This window comes from Tachysurus fulvidraco, chromosome 25 (assembly GCF_022655615.1).
Source record: "Tachysurus fulvidraco isolate hzauxx_2018 chromosome 25, HZAU_PFXX_2.0, whole genome shotgun sequence".
NCBI classification, from domain to species: domain Eukaryota; kingdom Metazoa; phylum Chordata; class Actinopteri; order Siluriformes; family Bagridae; genus Tachysurus; species Tachysurus fulvidraco.
The window spans coordinates 14,310,981-14,327,671 of NC_062542.1; the positions used below are offsets into that span (position 1 = coordinate 14,310,981).

A 16,691-nucleotide genomic window follows, 5' to 3' on the forward strand; every position below is an offset into this window, starting at 1 on the left:
ATACAAATGTCTACATATCTTTTTCAGCCTGTAATGTTAAGTTTTAAATGCAAAGCTTATCTTTGCGTTATCAGTGTCCTCTTGAGCATCCGAGCCTATTCACGACTCGACGAAAAAAGCCCAAAACAAACATTCCAAAGAACAGTCCCAGGCTCATAGAAGGTTAGTCGTTGCCCCAAGTCATTACTTTGCTGTAGCTTTTTTGGCTCTGTTTGCTTATTGTAAATCACAAGTGGCACTCATGCCTCGAGGTCAGATTTACTCGGTATTCACTGAGAACAGACTAAGGTAAGTATAAGCAGTGTTAACAAGCTAGCGCTTATTAAGACCTGCATCTATTCAATGTAGCTTAATCTAAATGATCTAGCAAAAGGCAGCGAGTAGCAAATTATTAATGGCTCCGAGGAAACTTTAAGCGTTCTCCTGCTGATGTACCATGTGTGCAATCAACATACACTCTGAATAAATCTCGAGGCAGGATTGATTTATGAGGAGTCCCCCACACTTACCCCAACCTCAGGCAGCCATGGCAACACTGCATCCCTTTGCTTTAAGGTCTGAGATGGAGTAACGTGGGAACTGACCACAAAGCAGTGTTGTACAGCTCCTTATAAACTGGACCTGCTAGATATTTCAGACACAGTGCTTTGCTTTAAATTGCAGTATTGATGCCGTTTCCAACCATCCATTTGTATTTCAACAGCACGCCTGTGTTCCAGTAAAAGTTTTTTTTTATTTTTTTTTATTTTTGGAACAGGCTTTGTATTGGATTGAAGGCTATCGATGTAGTGAGATACGTCATGTAAAATGCTACTTTTAGTTTAATCTTTAATACTGAATACTGAAATAACCTGAACACTGTCCAGGTTATTTCTTCACCCATGTTGCTTTTCTTGGCTTGGAGCTTTTTGCTCAAAGAATTTGTCTTTTAGTGCATTAACACTCGCAATGCACAGACACCTGCTCTACAACTGTGCTCCCTGTTATTTTCATACAGAGCTGCGAGTCTGTAAGCTACAGATCACCCCCCCCCACACACACACAGACACGGATTGGCCAGACCAAACTTGCAAATTATGAGTGGTATGTGCCGATTTTCTCCAAAGGCCCTGGAGTTGTGTGTCATTACAGTCCAAGACTTTTTTTTTTTGTGAAACAACACGTCATGTTTTCAGAGGTTAAGATTTACATTAGCGTCTGCTTACTTAAAAACATGCTGACCTTGACATGACCAATCAATACTTCTCTAAACAGCTTGTCAAGTTGTATTCCCAAGGTAAACGTAGGACGTAGTGAAAATAAACGAATGCATTTAAATCTGTTATAGGAACACTGGTGGGTTGTAAATATTTCTCTCTTAATATGCAGACATAGCAAGACATTTCAGTCTTTCCTTAACCTGAACATGTTTGCTGATGTTTTTAACTACCTGTCTAGGACTTCTGTATAGAGGTGGAGTGGACTGTATGTTTTAAATTAAAACCCCACTTAAATTATGTCAGTAAATCTTGAGGACACTCTCTTTCAATGTTTGCCATTGCTTCTTATTATATTTGCAACCTTCTTTTAAGGCCTGCATTTGGAGCTGTTGGTTATTCTTACCTGAAAGAAGGTAGTGTCTAAGGGCCTTTTTACACCTGGTGACTCCGTGTGTTTTCTCTGATCCGATAGCTGTCTGATTTGTTAAAACTGTTCCATTTACATCATGCCACATAAACGTGTCTCGGCGAATCGGATATCAATCCAATTGCCCATAATGCAAATATATTTTACCTCATTTCCGTGGCAATTGCAATGGAACACACTTTGGTGTATGCGGTTTTCAGAATGCAATCAGAAAGAAGACGATAAAACTTGTTGCGACGTTCATGCTACAAAAAACAGCGTTTACTGTTTGCTGCATTTTCGCTGGCGGCAGCAGCGCGTTTTAAGACCCGACAAGACGCCTGGGTGAAAGATCACCTGCGAGTGACGTACTTCTGTCTGGGAGGACTATAGCGCTGACGTACGGGGCTTGAACAACCACATTCATTTACACCTGTCCAGTTTCATATGAAATGCGTCCCAGACAACTTCCTGAAGGTGGTCGAACGATCGGATTTATATCCGTCTCAAACACGTTTCGGAGGGCATTTAGACCTGGTGTTTTTACCATCGGATAGCTATCTGATCACAGGAAACGCATGAAGTGACCAGGTGTAAAAAACCCCTAAGTAATCTGCAGATTCTTTAATGCAGATACAGAACAGGTACAGAGATCATAAAGGGAAAAGTAAGTGCCTTAGCGTGGGAGGTTGAGAGATGCATTAATCGTGTATCCTGTTTGGACAAATTTCTGAACCCAAGATCAGTAAAGCAAAGGTGAATGGCATTGGCCCCATTGGGAATGCTACACCATTTGTATACACATTTAAATGCATTTCTGTAGCAGTATATCAATGACACGGAACAAGACAAGGATGAATTAGGGCATTCGGCTTGTACTCGTGGACAGGAGTGGGAACTTGAGCTGTGGGCAGCTGAGACTTTAATCATTTAGCTAATCCGGGAGTCTCTATACTATGACCTGTGAAAGTAAGGTTAGGGGTCATTGGACTTCCCACAGTTCTTGTAGTGTGCTGTGGGACATCATGCCGTGAGTAGCACCACTACCCACACTTTTATTAGGAAAATTCAAACCCAAAGTGGTGCCACCACACTATGCAAAAACACATAGCTTAACAATCTGCACACTTACAAGACAGCATGCGATTCTATTTCTAGCCCTATTAATGATCATTTAAGCTGTTGTCCAGATGTTCTCCTCTGCAATGTTTCATGTCTTTGGTTGATCGAGTAAACCAGCTTGGCTCAGGAGCAGTAGTATGGAAGCGTTTGGCTTCCATACACATTAAGAATGTGGTGTTGTCTGTAAATGATTGAGTACATTGGTATTGTCAGTGGAAGTCAGTGCAACGTGTGTCCCGGCTCACAGGCTTCATGCTTAGGCATAAATCTGCATAGTTTCAAGATGGGGGATCTGTATCTCGGGGTAAGAGCCCCAGCCTGTGGAAATGACTACAGCAAACATTTAACGTTTCAGAAACAGGCACCTCCTGGTAGTGCAGATGTGGGTAATGGTTTAACGCTGTGGCTGGGATGGTGCATGCTTGTAGGGGGTTGTCAGACTTTTAAATACAGAAGGATTGATTTCACCACATCGGTGCTGCTGTCAGAGGCAAGAAATGGGAGTAGTGTGTTGAACCTGTCCTCCTGCTGTTGCCATAAGGACTTGGCAGTGTGGTGATGTGTGGCCAGCTGGCCTTGCTTTTGGCTTTAGTGGTGAGATAGGAATGATTCCTCTGAGTATACGCACACTTGCACACCAAAAGGAGCGTGTCTAGCAAAGATGGAGAACCCAATCTAAGAGCTGGGTGGTCTTGGAAGTCCTTGTTCTGCCTTAGACACTTCTTTTTCCCGCATTCACTAATGGAGCTGGTTTTCATAGTGCCACGATGGGATTACTCCCTTTCGTGATTCAAGAGCTTTAGAGGGATCTGTTCAGCTGGAAAGGTTTTTACACGAGCCTTGTCCAGAAAGTGTGGCATAGCAGGGCAGATTACTTGGGTGGTTTGGAAAACATTCGGCACAACGATGCATGTTAGATCTTGCATATTCAATTTGAGTGTACAAAATAGAGAGAGTTTCAATGTGTGGTATAAAAACAAAAGGCTAAACCGAGACACGAATGATTGCAAATGTCTTTTTGTAATCATTTTAAGGGGTAAATATATTTTTGTGAAAGTGCGATTACTTATCCTGCTGTGAATTTAGTCTCTCTTTCACCAAGAATGCCAAAGGTGTCTGTGAAACATTCTACAATGTCTGTGTCAACATTGTCAAGGTTATAATTTCAGCTCTGTCTCCGGTACAGATCTCATTAATCTTCTGTACACTGAGCATGTTTTCTCGACTTATTTGAACCCTCAACAAAGGTTCAGTTGAAGCTTTTGTGCATTCGTGTCGAACACTTTTTGAAAACAGTGTAAAACAGTTTTTCTAGGATTTTGATTTTTTTTAAATTTATATATTTTCTATGTATTTATGGTAAAAGTACTACATCAGCTGGTGGACACCGAAATCCTGTCCTGTGCTAACTTCAGGTTTTATTGTGCCTGGAATTTTGTGGAGAATGAGATGTTTATTTTTCGTCTTTAATTGCAAAGAAGAAAAATAATACAGAAAGATGTATAACAGGAAGAAATTGTTTGCCCTCACCATTTCCTGTGTACATTTTTCTTATGGAATTGCGCCGGTCGAAGACGTATATGTATAGAGAAGAGATGATGTGTATATAGAAGTGATGGCTCTGCCATCTCCATTGTGCAGCAAACAGGATATGACTATGAATGATTCGTGGGTGCAGTATTCCAAGATTTATCATGACTAAAACATGACTCAATCTTCTCGTTTTGACTTTGAAGTCTGGACAAACTACCCATGAAATAAATCTATATCAGGGGTGTCAAACTCTGGCCCGCGAGCCAAATTTGGCCCGCGGTGTAATCATATTTGGCCCACGAGATCATATCAGATGTGCATTACAGCTGGCTAGCCGCGTGCTCCGCTAATACTACAAATCTCAGAATGCCTTGCCACTGTATTGACGCGTAGTCACGAACAGCAAGCGCCCCTCATTCTCTGTTAACAGTCGTTAACAACCATGTTGCAGTCACATTGGGCAAGTTATTTCCACCCTCCACAAAAATGGCCAAACGAAAGCTGGACGAATGTACTGTACGAATATAAAGGACAGACCTGTTTGTCTTGTGTGCTAACGGAGCTAACGTGTCGGTAACGACAGAATATAACATAAGAAGACACTATGAAACTAAACATTATGAGCAGTATAAGGACCTGGACGTAAAGCAGAAGCTCCAGAAGGCGGAGGAGATGAAAAAAAGTCTGGTTTCCCGGCAGACTATGTTCATGAAAGCTAAATCAAAAAGTGAAGCTGCTGTAAAGGCTGTAAAGCTTTATTGTGGCAGCAGAGATCGCAATATCTAAGGGAGAGTTTGTCATAAAGTGTATGGTCAAAGTTTGTGAAATGAACACCACTGAGGTGTCTTTTATTTCAAATTGAATTTCTTATGTGTTTGTAATAACAAGCTCTGGTTGTTCCAAATCCTGTGTTTAAGCAAAACTAAAGTGTGTTTCCATATGAAAAAGGTTGAACATTACTGTACAGATCAGTTGCAGTTCATTTTTCAATAAATATTCTGTTTGGCCCGTGACTTTATCTCCGTTTTATATTTTGGCCCACTGTGAATTTGAGTTTGACTCCCCTGATATAAATGATACACAAAAGAAAGATTGTAGAAACGATGGATCTGGTAGTATCCGTCATAGATGCAGCATCCATCTGAGAAGCTTTATCAGATGTAGTGTCACTCAATTGCGAGCTGTCAGTCAAAGCTAGCATTAAAGTTTTTCTTTGCTTTTTTTGCTGACACTCCATGAGAACAAAGACCGTACTCTTCACCAGGTGCATTAATAAGCTCTTTAAAGCAGGTTTGACTTTTTTCAAGCAGAGATGGAGCCTCGTCATGGGTCCACCTTTTTCGAATTACTTAATTGCTACGAGCCTGCATGTCTGAACAATTACTGTGCCTGTGCTGTGCATAATCGGCTAACGCTCAAGATAAGCCACAATTGGATGAATGCTCAGAATTCCTGGGTTGCTGTATACCCTGTGGACCTACGAATGTGTAGAACAGCAAAACAGGGCAAAGATTTGTCGTCTCCTGAGAGGACCCAGACCATTGTCATTAACACAGATGGTGGGTTGGTCTCTAGATGCCTCAGGCACTTTGTCTGATTTGATTTATGTCTCCCTACGTACTATGGAAAATGGTTGGGAAAGATCACACCAGCTGAATGATATGATGGTGATATAAAGTAAAGACAACAGGGACTGTTAGAGGAAGGAGACAGTGAATTCCCTTTATCTGACCATCTCTGCAACCAATCAGGGACCTAAATGACCAAACGAACCATTACGGCAGTTGATCCTGCTGGAATTTGTGCTTTAATTTTATGCTAATCGTTTACGCAATGTGACTGGATCTTTGGAGAAAGAGAATGTGGTATTCATTGCTGAATTACACCAGTCAAATGTGCCCAACGCTGGAGCCGAGTGCATCGGGAGAGGACACCTAACTCTCCACTCATACATATGCAAGCACATCTTGAGAAAGAAGTTTGGCTGAATGTCAGGGGAGCACTACAAAAGATTGGAACTTGACAAGAGCCTTAGCTCCCTGCCAGCCCAGAGGGTTACAGAGTGGAACGGAGGGGCTCAGCCATGTTTACTAAGATCTAAAGCAGACCGCTCAAGCTCTGTTTGCATTTTATTCACCAACTCATCTGAAAGGTACATAGAAGTCTTTTTCACTCTCTCTCTCTCGATCTCCTTTTTTCTCTTTAACCAAACAGCAGAATTCATTGAATATGTACAAGACACAATAATGTGGACTAATTGGATTATTAGTAGTTTTGTTCCAGTGGTCCGGGCTGTCTGGACTTGGATGCCTCCCTAGAGACCCACTAATTTTTCTTTAGCTAAATGTCATCACGAGATTCATATTTGTTTTTGTTGCATTTTCTAATAGGCTACATTACTAGTTTCTGCCGTGCAGGATCTGTCATCTGTGATCTGTGGGGAAGTCGTGGCCTAATGGTTAGAGAGTTTGACTCCTAACCCCTAAGGTTGTGGGTTTGAGTCTCGGGCCGCCAATACCACGACTGAGGTGCCCTCGAGCAAGACACCGAACCACCCCCAACTGCTCCCCAGGCGCTGCAGCATAAATGGCTGCCCACTGCTCCGGGTGTGTGTTCACGGTGTGTGTGTGCACTTTGGATGGGTTAAATGCAGAGAACGAATTCTGAGTATGGGTCACCATACTTAGCCGTATGTCACGTCACGTCATAGGACACTTTTACTGGCTATATTTCGGACTGGTAGTGGAGTATCTGACCACCATGCACCTTGGGCATTTTCCATTGCAGCCAACCTGCCCAAGATCAAACACTCGTATGCTGAATGCAGCACATTACTTAGATGCTTGTACTGTAGTAAGGATAGCAGCCAGAAAATGGGGGAAGGGGTTGATGGTGGCATAAGGATTCCGAGCCCCCTTTACATACAGTCCTTTTTTCTTGCTTTCAAGAGCATTGTCACACCAATCCTTTTCTTCTTTTTCCATTGTTTATGACCTTTTGTTTATTTAAATACCCAGTTAGCGTGAAGGTGACAGAACAGTAGTTCCCCTGTCTTTTACAGGCTATACTGGACTTACTGCTCTCAAAAGATATGCCTGGTACAGACACTTGATAGAACAGGGGGACATACTAGCCTTTATCATCACCACATATACTGTATATTAGAGCACAGTGGAATTCTTTTCATCACATACCCCAACTGAGGAGGTTGGGGTCAGAGTGCAGGGGCAGCTATGATACAGAGCCCCTGGAGCCGGGAGGGTTGAGGGCCTTGCTCAAGGGCCCAACAGTGGCAGCTTGGCCGTGGCTTATTAACTAAACTAGGATGTTAATACTCAAATTAAATGTGCCCGTTGTGTCACTAGAGTACGCTAGTTTCCCAAACCCGGTGGTATTGCTGGAATTTGCACCTGTTGGAGAGCTGTGTGATCTTTCTCAGCCTTCTCAACCATGACTGCTCTACAGCTCTATTGGCATTCCACAATAAAATGTCATCTGCCAGGTCAGCTGGGCATCTCAGCGCTCTATTTCTAGACAGTCTTGTATTCCTAAAATATCTTTTCTGCCAGATATTTCAGTGTCGATTCAGCTTTTTCACAATGGCGCAGCTACATGGATTACATATGTGCAGTTTTAAATCAAAATGACACACTTCATCTAGTCAATCTCTTGAATTCTCATTTCCCAGAAGGAGTCGATTCATTTTCTATAACTCCAGCGCTAATGCTAGTCCCAGCTGCAAGATGTGTATGTTTTAAAATGAAGCCTTGTCTTATGTGAGGAATGCTGTAAGAAGTTTCTCAGGAGTCTCCGGTGTTTAACATCCATTTGTATTATTAATTTGACTGATTTCAGTGATTTCTTTGACTTTTCACAAAATAACTATGAACGGATCAATTGTATGACCTAATTTTAATGGACAAAAAATTGACTCTTGAGCATCAGATTGCATCCTTCATGGATTTTTTTTTTCATGGCAGCACATTCCAAATGGTGTCATTTAAATCAAGGGGACGGTCACTTCTATACACAGCTATATGTTGAAATAATGTGCGACTAGGGTCGCAAAGGGGCGGAAAGTTTCTGGGGAATTTTGGAAATATCCCAAATCGGAAACTTTACGGGAATTTATGGGAATTATTTGAAAATATAGGGAAATGTACAGTATATAAACTGTATCATATACAAACAGAAGTCTGGTCATATCATGGTCATAAGCAGACATTCATGCCAGGTGACATTCATGCCAGGTAATACAAAATTTTAAAAATGTCTTTACTGTCTTTACTAAAGTCTTTACTGATTTAATTGTATGTAGAACTTTAATTGATTCTCTCATTGAGTAACACAAAAGCATAATAAACATTTACGTATGAAATGTAATAAACATCATAAACTTAATCATAGTAATAAACCTATTTTCCTATGATTGCTGTGAAATGAAAGCATCACCCACCCTTTGCCCTTCTAAAAAAGTCCCAATCAAAATGAAGCATTTTATCTCAAGCTTATTAGCTCTCTGCTTCTGTGATAGTCAATGCTTGGAAAATGGAGGTGAGTCTCTCTATTTTAACTACATTTAAGTCCCTTGTTATAAGCAACTCTGCCTTTTTTTTTTTTTTTTTTTTAAATTCCCAGTTAATTCCCATGGAAAGTTTCCAGCCATGAAAATTCCCGGAATTTTGCAACCCTATGTGCGACACCACGTTATTTCACCACAATGTCCGAGCAGATAAAATTCTGATATCGTGGGACTGCTTGATTTGTTCTGAATTCTATGGGAAGTCACGCCAGATATTTTTGTTTATAAACCATGTGAGGTTGATGTTATTTCTTTTTCAGACACAATATGCAGTTTTGTTTTGTCTTTAAAAAAAGGGGGGGAGGGGAATAAATGGGATTATTTTGCAGAAACCGTCTACGTCCTTCTGACCTCTCTAAGCGATGTTCTTTGTTGTTGGATCGCATTTATCCGTAAGTAAACGTACCCTCAGAGACCTTAACTGCAGCCATCCTCAACACAGCAGCTGCTGCTGTTCATAACTGTGAGTGTGTGAGTGGTCCAGACTCAATCTATTGTAGCATGGGGGCCATAATGCCCTTTTTCTACTGCCCCTTCATAAACAGCCAGGTGTGAGCACTTGGGGCGAAGGGAGGAAAGGGGACCGCTTGGCTTTCCACACCTACTCAGAGTAGCTGAATTTCCATGCTTCCTCACCAAAAGGGTGTGCTTGTAAATGCTATTAATAACTGTTGGGGGCGATAAATCTTGAGTACCCCTGCCATTGTTGTTTAGTTGCTTTTGCTTGATGATTAATTATTTCCTTGAAGAAAAAAAAGTACAACACCAGTCCAGATTAAAGCTTTTCCCACCCCAAGTGCCAATCACGACTTGCTAGCTCCATGCTGTTTTCACTGCTGGAGCAGCCCAAAATTAGCCATTAAAATAAGCCACAGCCAATCAGGCTTCTTTGCATCTCCTATGCTTGGGTTCCTCTTCAAATCTGAAGTATTTGCGTGCAGCTGAGCCGCGTGTGCCTGCGAGTTTACTGTGCATTTGCTTTAATCACACATTTATTTCAGCTTGCAGGACGTGCCAGGCTGCTTTCTCATTTGAATTATTTTATTACTTGAAGAATGCCACATCTTGAGCAGTTTTAAAGGCTACTACTTTGCTCTGACCTTCTCATGCCTTTTTTAAGATGTGTATATATATTTTTTAGCTCACAGCAATGGTTTGATCTCTTAAAAGGCTGCTTATCTTATGCCGTCATAGTGATAAACTTTCACACTTGTACTCCAGCTCCCTTTTTTTAATCAAGATTATGCCTCTTCCTAACACACCAGACCTGAATTTGTTCCCTTGCTGCCCCAGCGGTGCATGCTTTATAGGATTATATTCGTCCGGTCATTTGGGATGTTGGAGAACGTATAGGGCCTCTGTGATGCAGGATTTGTTCTTGCCTTTCATTTGAGAGTCTGAGAGGATTAAAAGTGTGCTTCCGGATACACCTCATTGTTCGTTCAGTAGAAGATGGAGGGCCTTTCAAAGGTCTGAAAGGTTAATGTGGCGACCCAGCAGGTGTAGCCGGAAACCACTAACAGTGCCGAGTAATACCTACGAAGCAGATAAATGCATCCTTCTAATGCACATGTACAAGCTTCGATATACTTTGTCATTTACAGCATTTGGCAGACATACAGTAATATTATAGATTAGTAAAGGGGTTTATTGCTCAACTACTGACTCCGTTAGTCAGCGTCGCTTTTATATCGACCATCTTGCTTTACGTCAAGTCGTTTGCCGAAGGCTCGTGTAATTTTATAATAGGTTACGCTATAATGTAAACCAGAAACTCGTCTACTTTTACTTTATGATGGATTGTTTGTGTTTCCATGATTACTTCTGTTTAAATGGATGTTGGTCTGTATCTGCTTATCTCTAATGGAATTGGACACGGTGCTTTGACAGAAGTAGTCTGTGTGTGCGGAAAGGTGTGTGGTTATGGGGTTGCATGTGACTAGTCCTTTCCCCCCGACAGTCTCTAGAGAAAGAACCGGAGCACAAAGCTCTATGGTAACAGGAGAGCACTTTGAGCATTATGAGTAACTTCCCCCTGAGATCCTTGATCTTTACTCTTACAGACTTTCTGCCACATATATATCTAAATGAATTTGTGCTGTTACGGTGGTTGGTTCCTTAAGGTGAATGCTTCCTCTCATAACAGTACCGGATTGGGGATGCATGTTTTTTTATAAAGTGTCATTATTTTCTAGATTCATTTTACTACGTTGTACTCCTGATAGAAAGGATTTTGTCACATTGATCATAGGGACACACTTTGCTCCACTCGGTCATCCACAAAACCGCCTAAACCCTCTCTTATTTTTTTTACTTTGAATCAAATTGGTCACAGGAGGATCTCAGGCATACAAAACTGAATTATAAATAATCAGAATCATAAATAACGTTATGAAGCTTTTAAAGCTGTGAACGAAGAACCTCGGGCTCACCGTTAGCATTTGTATAAATGTTGGTTTGGGTTTGGAAAATGCAGGCTGAAAATAGAACAGTGAGCGCAGGTATGTTGGAGAAGGAATTCATGAAAAAAAAAAAACAGAAGGAAATGTGAGCCATCCATTCGAGATCCGGAAATGTCTGTGCGCCACTCATTAAAGAACCTCTCCTCTATAAGGTAAGAGGATTGTTTGACCTTTTATGTGCTGTCTTTCTGTTATGAGTTATCTAGACTTTCCTTTCCACAGAAGTCTTCACTCGTCTTCCTCTGTCTGCGTTTTAATTGAGCACCGTGAGGTTTATCCAGAGATCAAGTTCAGACTTTGAGCTTGTCTCTTCCCATTAGATGCCACATGTGTCTCCTTGTGTGAACTTTTTTTGGGCATAAAACTTGTTTGGTTCCCTCTTAGGATCTTTGAGAAGCTTAGGTTTTTTTTATTTATTCTGTTTGCACGGATTGTTTACCAGGCAACGGCACAATTTAAATGCATAGGGCACAAACTCTTTCAATGGGTTTTCCCAGTATCATTTTTTATTACGAATTCATGCCTCATTTGAACTCTGGATTGTATTTAGTCCCAGTCTGTCTTTGTTTGCAGTTGCTCCCCATCTGCCTTAAGTGTGGCATTAGCAGTGTTAATTCTGCATCCTGCCATTCTTAATCTCTATGGTCACCGTCACCATTCAGACTAATACCTTGTGGTTTATTCGACCCTTCTTCCCATTCAGTTAAGGGAAAAGTGTTTTGGAGCTGAGGTAAATCTTATGCTTACAAGGTTCTGCTTCCGTCTGGAAGATCCATATAGCTTGCTTGATGAACTACAGCGATGATTCTAAGCCAGACCGGGCATATGGCAGTTTCACAGGAAGTGTCTTCTTGTGTTATCAGTTTCAACCTCTGTGAGCTGCAGGATCAGAAGCGACACAGTTATTGAGACTTCAAACATTCACTCCTTGTTGATTATTCTGGAAATTCTGCATTTCAAGACAGTGAGTCTTTGCCAAACTTGATGTATCTTGTTTGACTTGCGCAAATTTGCCATCATGAATGATGCATTTCCTTCGAAGATGTTGATGGAACTTGAAGTCTGTTGTACATATTCCATATTCATTTCAACCCTATATAGCTGTTACTGTACATAGCTAAAGGAGACAACGTTTCTCCAGGATCAGGGTGCTACATAGAACAAAGACAGGGATAAGGACTTGTAAGTAGTCTTAGCCACATACAGTGCAACTGTGCAACCTGGTGCAAACAGTGCAGGACAAGACAAACAAGACAGTGCAGGACAAAAAACAGTGCAGGACAAGACCGTGCAGGACAAGACAGTGCAGGACAAAAAAACAGCGTAGACAAACAAAAAATACAATACACAAAAGACAGACCAGTGTATATACTGTATGTGAATACTGAATGTTCAAACAATATGTCATGCAGTAACATTAGAATGAACACAGTTTCTTAGCAGCAGGTCCTTGGGATAATATATAGAATTGTGCAAAAAACAGTAAATGACTGAAATATTGTATAGTATGTGCGTAATGGCTGAGATTTTGTACAGTATGTGCAAAACAGCAGAAAAAGTGTGCAAAACAGCATGTAAACAGTTTGATTTATTGTAAGCAGCATGTAAACAGTTTGATGTGTCAGAGTGTGTTTTGTGAGGGTCAGTGCAGTCCATACAGATGATGTGTGTGTGTGTGTTGTGCTCAGTACAGATGACGTGTCCATCCCTACCTACTGTTTAACTGGCTTTCATGTTTGTGAGAAGTGAATCTCTATCGATCTTCATACAGTCGATGACTTGTGTATATACATCTTTGATGTGATTACTCGAGAGAAGTTGAACATAACAGCTTTCCCACCCATCAGTGATCATTAGATCATAGGCAGTGATTGATATGACACCTCTCTGTTCAGTGATATTAGTTCCCATTTTAGCGTTTTAGTGCAATTTTGAATCCCGATCAGATGAATTTGGATTCTGTGAATATTGCAAATCTTTGGATCTCAACATCTGTGGGTCTTTCGATACCGTATATTCTAAGATAATTTGTCACATGTGGGTTTGCAGTTATAAGCAGGTAGCTCTGTGAGTGTCTGTGTGTTCAGCTGTCACTCCGTATGAAAGCGTTTCAGAGCCAAGACGCAATGCACCATAAACCCTATACATAACCTCCAGTCCACCCCCACAGCTTCAGCTGTTTTTCCCTGACATGAAGTTGAAAAGAAGCTGCTGTGGCCTCTGATCCTGAGATGGGAACCCAGCAGGACATTCCTATTTATATTTCATATAGGCTATCCAGGCGCTAATGTGCCATGTAAGCTTAACCGTTGCATCCATGTTGTCTGTAGCTATATCGGTGCACTGGAGGATCTGTCAGACCTGAGATCAAACGTGATGCATTTTATGGCATTCAGCATCTGGCTTTCAGATGCAACCTTTGTGGTTTAGCCACTAACCTAAAAGGATAGGAAGTTAAATCCCGGTATTGCCAGAGAGCCGCTGATGGATCTTCGGAGACCTGTAACCTTGTTACTGATAGGTCTGTTTGGAGGCAGACATGACGGTGTCCCCCGTTTTGACCATTTCTCTTTCTCTGCACTTTCCCTCTCACTGTCATCGCTGTGTTGGCAGGTTCAGGACCGGTGAAACCCTACAGATCTTATTCAAGCAAAATGAATGAGTGTAATGAACCGAATAACCCTCTCAAGGTCTTTGCTGCACCTGCAACCCTCAGTCTGGAGTGGGGTGCCTTGTAGGGGTTAACACTTGCAGGGATTGTACTCTCTATACCTCTGTCTCATGTGTCTCTCTTCAATGCCCTCCTGCAGGGAGTTTAGGCCGTCCATGGACAGGATGAGTTCAAAGTGTCCACCCTCCTATTCTACCAAGATTTTTTTTTAGTTTTTGAAAGACTCGCTCCAGCAGCAGCATTCAGCCTCTTATTTAGTCCTATAATCAGCAGCATCAAATTCCCAGGCTTGGTCTTTTCCCCTATTCTTACCAAAATTAGAATAATGAGCTTGCATGCCTAGCAAAGTTTCAAATACTACAACAAACATGCTGAAGAATTCGTTCATGGATATAATTTAATTGCAAACTGTACCATGTGATGATGTCAACGTTAGGCGTGCCGTGTTGGATAAAGATTCTGCTGGCCATCACTGCCACCACTGCCCTGTTTATAAAGGTCCTATGTTGTGGGGGGTTGGAGATTTGGTTGAGTTGTAAGGTGGACAACAGGGAGTCATGAAGGAGTGGGGTGGATGAGGGGGTTGCCCTTTGTGAATTTGCTCAAATCAATTTAGGCTCTGCACTTCCTTTCCTTTGCTGTTCTTGACCAACCCAAGAGCCAGGAGGTTTATACAGGATGTCAAAATGAAAATGGCTTTTGTTTGCTTTAATTTAATATCCAATTAAATTACACATGTAAAATAGAACGGGACACAGAAGCCTTTATTATCGCCACTTATACATTACGGCACAGTGGAATACTTTTCTTTACATACCCCAACTAAGGAGGTTTTATGTCAGCTATGATACAGTGCCCCTGGAGCAGGGAGAGTTGAGGGCCTTGCTCAAGGGCCCAGCAGTGGCAGCTCGGCTGTGCTGGGCCTTGAACCCCGATCCTCCGATCAACAACCCAGAGCCTTAACCAGTTGAGCCACCACTGCCCCAATGCTGGACAATAACACGCCGAAGAGACCAAACACAGGACGTATGTTTGTCTTAGGCGTCATGTCTCCATAGGCAAGTGTGTTAAGTGAAACTCTATTTGATTGCACGCACTGCATGGAGTGAAGACTGAAGAAGGAAACCTGTCAGACAGATGTGTACAGGGGCATCAGACCTGCGTCTCATCCAAAGCATTAAACAGCTGGTAGGAGGTTAAATGTTATTCTGTGGTACTGAATTACTAAGTCGTGTTTTGCCATCTGGTGGCTCCTGGTCTGCTTAGCTCTTAATCAACGAAGAATAAGCCAGATTGAACATATTAGTGGAGGATACACAACTAGTCTCTAGAATAAGCAGACAAAAAAAGGAGCACTAAAGGGTTTCAGCTTCCTTCGCTGATGACTATTCCCGTTTGTTTGGTTTTGACCGCTGAGAGGATTGTGGTCTGTGAAGATTGATTAGCGTGTGTGTCCTTAGTGGGGGTCCTCCCAGACTGAAACTAATACCGAGGGAACAGGTGTGAATGTGGCTTTATAGAATGCTAATAGGTCACTTAGCAGCCTTTGTTTGCATTTCCTCACTCCTGATGAACTTACTCGGATGTCACGGGCACGCTGGAAAGTGGATCGGAGCAACACGCGGCTTTTTAAAGCTTCGACGAGAGACAAAGTACCCGGTTTCTAATGTTACACATCGACGTAGACATGAATAGGGTATTATTGGAAGTGCTAACAGCATGTGATTGTATTCCAATATCTGTAATCAACACTGGTGTTTTTAATTATTTGTTCAGTGAGTTTCATGGAATTCACTCCGAGGGGAGGAAAAAAGGGTTCTTTGTGGTCTCTTGTGATTGATGGTTAAGGGTTTCTAAATGGAGTCATCGTTAAAGCTTCGTGAAAGGGAAATCCTCTGTTGTGGTGTATTATATAGATTTTTGTTAAGGGTTTCCCTGAGGGACAAATCAAAGAACCTCAAAATGATGAAACATGATCATAAATAGATATCACAATACTTTTTTTTCTGTGACAGCATTTCAAGACCCACACTTTAGTTATTCATAGTTCAACTTTAATCTTGACGTATCATCTGTTTGCCCAGATCTAACGGACGAGAAGTCGGTGTAATTGAAACGTAATGGTTGTTCTTCAGCAAGGATCCAGTCACAGTGTCGTATCGGGAAGTTTAGCGGTTAGGTTTGTGATCAGCAAAGATTTGCGAGAGATTTCTATTCTGTAGCCTAAAAAGAAACTGATGTTCCACCGAGTCCTTTCTGTTTGGGTGTTTTCATGCCGATAGATTGTGAAAGGCAGGAATGTTGCCTGTGGTAAAGATTTATCACATCTAGGTGTGAGAAGTGCTGTAGTGTTCCAGAGACTGTTTTGGTGTGTGTCCTGGCTCCTATATACGTCTTGAGTCCTGTAGTGTGCGTGTGTGTGTTTAGAACACAAGAGTACAGATTTCTGATAGTATTTTGGTGTGCTGTTGGTCATAAGGTCCCCCGAAATCCCCCCTCCCCCCATACACACACCTCTCCACACACCATTGCCCTCCCTTCCCTTTCCTTTCCCTCACTCTCTTTCTCGCATACTCTCACACACTTTTTCCCTCCACCCATCAACCCACCCCCTCTCTTTTCTCTCTCTCTCTCTCTCTCTCTCTCTCTCTCTCTCTCTCTCTCTCTCTCTCTCTCTCTCTCTCTCTCTCTCTCTGTCTCTCTGCAAACTCCGGCC

At 41.9% G+C, this 16,691-nt stretch overlaps 1 protein-coding gene across 1 annotated transcript in view; it reads left to right on the forward strand.

Moving 5' to 3' along the window:
• The window catches only part of sulf1 (sulfatase 1), a 94,464-nt gene that overhangs the window by 34,025 nt on the left and 43,748 nt on the right, over nucleotides 1–16,691 (forward strand). The gene's annotated exons all lie outside the window — the stretch shown is intronic.